The sequence below is a fragment of the Peromyscus californicus genome, unplaced genomic scaffold (assembly GCF_007827085.1).
Source record: "Peromyscus californicus insignis strain IS unplaced genomic scaffold, ASM782708v3 Scaffold_4__1_contigs__length_199733344, whole genome shotgun sequence".
Classification (NCBI taxonomy): Eukaryota; Metazoa; Chordata; class Mammalia; order Rodentia; family Cricetidae; genus Peromyscus; species Peromyscus californicus.
Genome location: NW_026294562.1, coordinates 32,324,325 through 32,332,785, shown reverse-complemented (window position 1 = coordinate 32,332,785; position 8,461 = coordinate 32,324,325). Strand labels below are relative to the sequence as shown.

Here is an 8,461-nt window from a genome sequence, read left to right as displayed (position 1 = left end):
TGGTGAAAATAAAGTATTCAAACACAACTAAAAACCATGTTATGAAGATTGCCTACAGGGAAATGCTCACTTTTCTAAGAAACTCCCCTTAGAAAAGAGTGCCAAATAGCAAACCATGTTCACTCAGAGCCTAAATGCAATGTGACCTTTGAGTTGACTCTAACAGGCACCCATAGACCTGAATGGTATAACTCATAAACCACCACATAATTTCATTTACTAAAGGAAATTTCTTCTGCAAAGAGCAATTAGCCAACTGGCCTATGTTTTAAACTTAACTTCACAACGTTAAATTTTTACTGAAGTTTTAAACTTTGCTTCATCTTTGACCCTGATTGGAAATTGGACTAGAAGCAATTTGATTTTAAAAGCTATAAAAATCATACACAGCTATTTTCAAGTCACATCTGCCTCTCCAAATGCCTGTGTTTATATCTAAAATGCATGCTATCTCTCTCTCTCTCTTTTCCTTCCTAATAAATCCAACTTTGCTTTGTGATGGCTCAGCCTGAACTTCTTTTCTACAGCATAAACCAGGATCCCAACCACAGGTAGGTTGGGTCCCTAAGTGCCCCCACGAAGTTCTTAAATCTCTTCAGACTAGTCTCCTGCTACCACTAATAGGCCCTATTTCTGAGAGATTGTGGTTTGTGGGTCATCTTTTCAGGCCCTAATGTGGAGAACAAAGAGAGGGACCTTGAGGCATGTCCGTGACTTCCACAAAGCAAACACTGGGCTGATGTGGAGAACAAAGAGAGGGACCTTGAGGCATGTCCGTGACTTCCACAAAGCAAACACTGGGCTGATGTGGAGAACAAAGAGAGGGACCTTGAGGCATGTCCGTGACTTCCACAAAGCAAACACTGGGCTAATGTGGAGAACAAAGAGAGGGACCTTGAGGCATGTCCGTGACTTCCACAAAGCAAACACTGGGCTGATCAGTGAACTTGGCACCATTCATTTTGGTAGGCAACACTTTCTTTTCTAGCCACATTTCTCGTCACGGCCAAAAGGGAGCTAGCAAGGATGTTGGGAATGATGTCAAGCATTAGCTTGACATCTTCCCAAGGTGGGTGGCTGTCTGATGGTCACTAACCTATGATTCAGTAGGTTGAAGCCTGCCTGGTGAATTAGGGTTACCAAGAGCTCTTCTACTGGAAGCCATCTCCATTCTCTTTATGGACTTTTCATTGTTCATTAGGGAGCGGACCTGAAAAGATTTCACTGTTTCCTTAAGGAGTATAGAAAGTGCACTAAAAATGTATTTTTACAATTAAGTTGTAGGACATGTAATTTCCTCTTCCTCCTAAGTGGGGAGGGTAGACATTCTGAGAATGTCCTCCATCTTTCCTTCAGCTTCTCTCTCCCCTATCCTTCCATCCAGTCACATCTTTTCACAGAACTGAAGGTATCGTGACCTGGCGTTCTGGTTCCTTTCTTAAAACATGCCAGCCCGCACTCTTCACCACACAGCACATGTTTCACCACTTGCCACCAGACGGTGCACATTCCTCCGAGCTCATCCAGCCTGGCATGCTGACATCTGAGGCTCTGACTGGCTGTCACTAGGGATCTGTTCCTGGTGCTGCTTAGTGGCTGAGGAAAAGGTCCCTTTGAAGGGGCAAGGTAGTTGGCTGTGGAGACCCACAAAGGTTTCCTAGTGAGATCTGAGCTTGCTTTACTCAGCAGGGCTGCATTAGAGGATTGCTTGACCACGTGCATGGTTACAAGGTGATTGGAAAGATCTGCACTTAGCTGTGCTAGGGGGAGGTCTTTTGCTCCACCCCTTGGCATTTCTATAAATAACCCTTTAGAAGAGACAGAAGGGACTGACCAGTGGATAAGGATCCAGGCCCTCCCGAGGCTATCGGGTGTTTCTATCTGTTTCTCTCCCCTCTATCATTCTAATATCTCTTATCCCTCTCTTCCAGGAGTACCCTGTCGTGAAATGTGAGAGCCAGTCTCCCAGCTGGGCTCCCACACTTGGCTCTTCTTCAACTCCAGATCAGCCTCTTTGCAATGACATTTCTGTGCAAGAAGGTAAACCCTGCTCATCCCTAGAAATGTGCCTTTATTATTTTTTGTCTTCAAGCTAGCTTGTTTGGTCTGTGTGGGAAGCCTAGATTTGTACTGTCTCCATGGTAACTTTACACCCATGGGGCAATCAGTCTAGTTGGCCTGAAGGATCTTTTTCTTCTTTCCTGGTGTGGATTCTTCAAACCACTGGTGTTTGCTTTCTTTTCTATTATCATTATCATTATTATTGCTAGCTTAATTGCTCTGTGGCCGGGGTATGGAGGCAGATCAGCTATGAGGAGATACATGGAGCTCTGAGAGCTCTTATTTGTAGATAAGCTGCATATTTCTGATATGCAACAGGGAAGGACTTTATTATATAAGAATCTGAAAGAAAAATGTGGTATCTTAATGAAGATTTCAAAATAAGCCAGTGGCAAAAGTGAAATATAAAAACCAAAAGCTTGCCAATAAAAAGAGTGCTGGAGGTAACACTTGGGGGTTTAACCTAGAAGTTAGGAATTCATGAGCCCAATCGTGAAGGGTTGGGGAGAGGCAGAGGAAGAACTGGGGCCTGAAGATGGGAGGAGGGCTACACGTGAGAGAATTCTGGCACGAGTCTGGAAGAAGGGGTGAGGGGTGGGGGGGACACGTAAAACCCATCACTGGTAATTAAAATATACAGTCAAGACAGAGAAGAGCTGGTGTGGTGACCTTGTAGTTCCAGCCCTGGAGGCTAACGTGGGATGATCCTGAATTAAGGGCCTAGGTCAGACAGCAAGACCTTGTCCCTCACCTCCTTCCCCACTCTCCCCACCCCCCCATCCCCCACCCCACCCCACCCCGCCACATACACAGATCAACACATAAAGAAAAGGCAGGAGGGGAGGCAGCGATCGGTGACTCTTAGAGAATACCAGCAGCAATGTTGACAAGAACAATGCCATTAGCTTTTCCAAAAGAAGCGAGAAAAATTGGCCCAAATCCTGCCTCCCACATCTCCCTTCTAAGACTGTCTGGTTCTCCGCCAAATCCTGGGCAATAAAAAAAAAAGAGGCCCAGGCGCTCTGCACAGAGGAGAAGCTGCAGCTGCTGAAGAGAGAAATCCGGACAAGATCACTGAGGTAAGAGTGAGACCAAATCGTGCGAAATTTTCAGTCAGGTTTTGCAAAGAAAAATCTTAGAACTGCAGAGCCCGCCCCCCTCCCTATTTGTTTCTGAGAAGGAAATCATGAAAATCAGCTGCTACTAACTCATAATGCCATTTGCTTTCCTTTCAGTCAGTTTAAAATTATTAATAAATTGCCTGATTAGACAATGTTAGCATTTAAATCCCTTCCCACCTGAAACTTTACCAAGCAAGATGATAACTTGACTTTCTACTTTTATGCTTAGTGATTGCATGCAAGTGACTCTCAGTAAAAGGAAGATCACAGATAAACAGAATAGAGCATTTGTGGGGGAAAATAAAATAAGGTGCTGATTACCTACATGGACACATTCTAAAAATGTTCTATATTTTGATACTATTCACCTGAGAGACTCTCTTCTGAAGGCTGCTTGTCCTTCATGACACTCCTTCCTCCTTATACTTTTCTCTACTTTACCTCTCTGTAAATCAGTGGTCCTCAACCTTCCTAATAATGTTGCCACCCTTTAAGACAGTCGGGATGACCCCCAACCATAAAATTATTTCGTTGCTACTTCATAAATACAATTTTGCTACTGCTATGAAATCTGATATGCAGTATGTCTGATATACCTCTGTGAAAGGGTCAGTTGACCCCCCCAAAGGGGTTGTGACCCACAGGTTGAGAAACCGCTCTAGATGCATGTATGCCCTTCAGATTGTTTTAGTAAAGAATATAGCATGAAGTGCCCATGCTGGAGTCACACAGGAGCCAGAGACTACACGTGCCTGCCTGCCTCTCATCATCCTTGACTGATACTTTGGTCCAGCGCTGGGACCAACACCCTGGACAACTGCTTTTCATGTTTGTCTTTCAAATACCTGAGGCTCCCCTTCTGGTTCCCTCCCAGATGATGCACAGTGCTATGTCCCAAACATCTCAGAATCCTCTGATTTTTCAGACTCCGGGGGGACCCCCGAACCTTGACACACAGTGAGAGAGTTCCCTTAAACAGTTAAGCATACCGTACAGATTGCTCTATGGTTCTCTAGCTTGAGTTTCACATTTTCCCTATTCTTCCCTGAGAGGTTCTGTGATCTCTCATGCAAAGGTGAGTAGTAACTTCTGACTTCCTCAGCCACCTAAATGCTATTTCTATGGATCCCTGTTAACTTGCAGTATATACTTCACATTTACAGAGAAAATGATTCCATGACAAACTTTAACTTTCATGTACAGGTTGAGACAGGGTTGAAAATGAATTTTTTTTTTAAAGTAAGAAGTGAGGACTTTTCTTTGGGTCTGCCAAGGGTTACAGGAAAAGAGCTTTGTCAAAAGTTACATTCCATCCACAAATCAAGTCATCAAAAGAAAATGCTATAAAGGGGGCAGTGCTTTGAGGAGATAAACATGTGACTGGGAATATTACTGCTGAGGAAGTCTAATAATATGGCATTTGTTTGGTTTTTAACAGCCTGAGTGTGACTTTGCCAAAAATCAATGCATCTTTTATGCAACAGTTGACTTTTTTTGCAATCACTGTGAGTCTAAGCATAGGGGGGCAGAATTTCCCCTTTGTGCATCAGTTTGCAGAAGAGACAGACACTACAGGATCAAATGTGACCTCCTTCAGCAGTAGGAAGGAATTACAGTTCCATGGAACAATGCAAAAAGATGGTTGGTTCAGACCAGGAAATTGTGGTAGAGCCTCTTGTCTCATCCATTCCTTACCACTTCTCTGGTGTGGGTGTGCAAAGGGAACTTCTTTTTTGTTCGTTTTGTAGTGCTGTGACTCAAACCCAAGGCTTTGGACATACTGGGTAAACACCCTGCCACTGAACTCTCTCTCCAGCCTACTTCAGGCACTTGTTGTTTTTCTGTTGGCCCAGAGCCTGCGTTGTGACCCGCTGCTGTTTGAGCCAGCAAATGTGGCTCCACAGTTACTGGCTTGCTTCTCTGGCAGCAGCTGGGCCACTCAGGCCTGGTGGAAGTTCTGTTCCCACAGGCACTGGCTATGTCACTGCTGCCAAATGCAGCTTTTAATTAAATCCCTATCATTCTATTTATTAATAAGACTCGGGAGTCAGAGGCTGGGGTGAAAACCTGCTAGCTCTGTGAGGTTGAGTAGCAACTAGCTGACCTTCCCTCTTTGCCGGTGTCTCTGAAAGAGAGGATTCTTCTGCTCGACCAAAAAAGAACCCATGCTAACCTAAGTCCCTCTCTACTACTTCCTGTGCATCTCTTTATCATCTTATAGACACCCTATGACTCTCTATGATTACTTTCTGTCAACTAGTCGCTAACTTGGCCTGCAGACCTGAGGTTGATTTTATTTAATTAACACAAACACAAACTCGAGGTTCACAGTGTGATTGAATATCCCACAAAAGGCACGTCTAAGGTAGCAACTCTTACAGGGCAGGCAGATCTCAAGATGAGAGGAGACCAAAGGGTGTGGGAAGCTTGGGGCACTTTCTCCTTGCTGCAGACTCCTGGAACATACTGCTTTTGCCATTGGTAGGTTATAACCCTGAGGGTGTTTTTCTTTTTGTTTAGGGGAAGCATGATGTAGGGTAATGAAAAAAGCCACAGTTTCCAGTGGCAGCTTCAAGTCCATCATCTAGCTATCGTTTATTAGCTATGTGAATTTGTATCTTACTCAACATCCCTGAACCTGATTTTGGCCCCTCTGGTGTGAAATGTGAAACAAAACCATCAAATAAACATCACTAAAAACCTACTCAAGAGAAGTTCTGTGACTGGCTCCACAAGTTGGAAGTGATCATCAAAGATTATATTCCCTCTCTGAGCATCTACTGAATGTGAGATTACCTTGAGTTACCCTGTCTTTGCGGTACCTCTGTGGCATAAGTGTTACCATAGTGATTTGTGAAACCAAGAAAGTGAATTGGAAAGACTGTACCTACCCTAAACAGCAAAGTTGGTAAATTTTAGATTGGGGATTAAAATCCAAGGCTAAGTTTCATTAAGAAAAAAAAAGTAAGCATGGTTCTAAACCAACTTCATTGATGTCTCTAAGCCTCTCTGGGGAGTAACACCTTTGATTCAAAATTCCCATAATTTTCAAATATAAAATATTAGTGAAAAAACATTAGAGTCTTCCGCCTATTTGGGCAAAGTTGCACCCACTGTTACCTGAGGGAAAGGTTTCCATCACCTCTTCTCTATTTCTTATGCTATTCCTGTTGCTATGGATAAGATGGATCCACCCACAAATTTGGCTGGGTGTTTTACTGTTTACCTCTAATTCCTCTACACTTTCAACACCTCATAAATCAAATGATTAAAAAAAAAAATTCCTTAGCAGTTTGAGTTCATCTGAGAATGCACTAAAAAAAATATAGTCAGAAGACTGTTTTGCTCATTAATTCCCATGGAATCCTAATAGGGACCGGATATTTTTGTGTCCGGAACTTGGTAGTTGTGTATGGTTACACTGCTCAATCTCAACCAGTTTTAGCTTGTTGACTTGTTAATGACAGATATTTAAGAAATGATATTTAAGCAAGTTATATTTTCTTTTGTTCATATACGTGTGTGTGTGTGTGTGTGTGTGTGTGTGTGTGTGTGTGTGTGTGTGTGTGTGTAGGTCAGAAGACAACTCTGTAGGGTCTTTTCTTTCCTTCCACCTTTATGTGGGTTCTGGGGATTGAACTCAGGTCCTTGGACTTGCATAGTAAATGCTTTAACCAGCTGAGCTCTCTTAACAGCCCCACCCCACCCTTTTACCTTTTTAAAGAAAGTTTTGTTTTTTTTGGAGACACAGTCTCATACTGTACCCCATGCTAGCTTGGAACCCCCCAGACTAGCCTTGAACTCATGGCAATCCTCCAGCCTCAGCTTCTCAAGTGCTAGTATTACAAGTATAAGCCACCATGCATGTTTTGTTTCGTTTCGTTTTTCATAAAGGATGATATGCTTTTCATCTCTTGTTCTCACAACCAAACAGAACTTCTTCAAATCTGAATTTATTAGTTCTAGATTTTTTCCTCCCTGGGGTTGTATTTTCTGTTATCTTTTATGCATATATTGTATATGACCTGTCCGTGTTCACACCAATCATATTCAAAAATACTCCGTAGCCTGGTGTGGTGGAGCATGGGTGTAATCAAAGCACTGGAAAGGCAGAGGCAGGCAGATCTCTATAAGTTCTTCCCAGGTCTACATAGCAAATTCCAGGCCAGCCAGGCATCCATAATGACAGCCTGTCTCAAAACAAAAGCAAAACCACACTTCATCAGATCTCTATATAACATCTTCATATTGGCAAATTATTACTAGTGGTGCTAAGCTTTCATGAACACTAATTCTTTCAAATATTGTTTGAAAGTTTCAGCCAGAGAAACTGGTACCAATATTCTGACTTAGTGACAGTCTTTAGCTTCCTGCTTTGACTTCTATAACAAAACGTCCCTATTACTGGAATGGATCTATAGATTCTTTTTTATTAAAAAAAGGCACAATTTTTTCTCCACTAATCTAAGAGTATGTATTGTGAAAACATCCTAATTTTCACTATGTAGTAGACATTTAATATAATAAACCGGGCGCTCTTAACTCAATGAATACAAACAGCTTAACTGTTTGGAGAGTGCCATGCCTAGGATGTGACAATCAGGCTAAGCATCTGACTGTTATCCTCTTCATTACGTCAAGTGGAAGACTTTCTCCTCAGTGTCAGACCCATGAGAGCAGACTCGGATACAGATGCATTAAGGCCATTAGTATTCTGATACAACAGGGGAACATCTTCTCTGTTAGCTTTGAGAAGAGATGTACTTAAAAGTCTTTTCCCCTAGTAGTTTTCACAGCAAACCCAGTAACTAGGTCAGGAAGACCAAGCCTGCTCAGGGTCCCATTTAGAGCCACGGAGGCAGGGATCCACAGAGAGCTGCTGCAGCCTGTGAAGTCTGTCACACCATGCTGGTGCACCTTCAGACCTCTAAGTGGTATTTCTGTTAACGTGTAATGCATCATCACTAGACTGTGGGATGAAGTAGCTAAGGTGTGGATGGATGCTTCGTTCACTGGCTCCCTCATTATCTATGCGTGGAAAGCCCCTAGACTCTCAGCTTTCACGTGTCTGATCATTAGCTAATATTCAGTGCACGATGCTGTTCAATAGTCTCACCTCTGAGAAGACCAATGTTCAACAGTCTTTTTCGCTTAACGTTTTCACTTCAGCCCAAATTCTAGTAACCAAGACAGAGCCCACTGGAAATCCTGTGTAAAAACAATGAAAACAGACGGCTAGGAGGCAGCTGGAGATGCCCAAGAAGGGGGACAAGCAGAAG

At 43.0% G+C, this 8,461-nt stretch overlaps 1 protein-coding gene across 2 annotated transcripts in view; it reads left to right on the top strand.

Moving 5' to 3' along the window:
* Positions 1-1,581: 1,581 nt before the first annotated feature.
* The window catches only part of Il33 (interleukin 33), a 39,597-nt gene continuing 32,717 nt past the window's right edge, over positions 1,582-8,461 (top strand). The window contains exons 1-3 of one of the 2 annotated variants that reach the window (XM_052761307.1): positions 1,582-1,731; positions 1,932-2,040; positions 2,875-3,140. The gene's annotated coding sequence lies outside the window, so the exon portion shown is untranslated. The remainder of the gene's footprint in view (positions 1,732-1,931; positions 2,041-2,874; positions 3,141-8,461) is intronic. The other variant, XM_052761308.1, reaches the window with a different exon arrangement.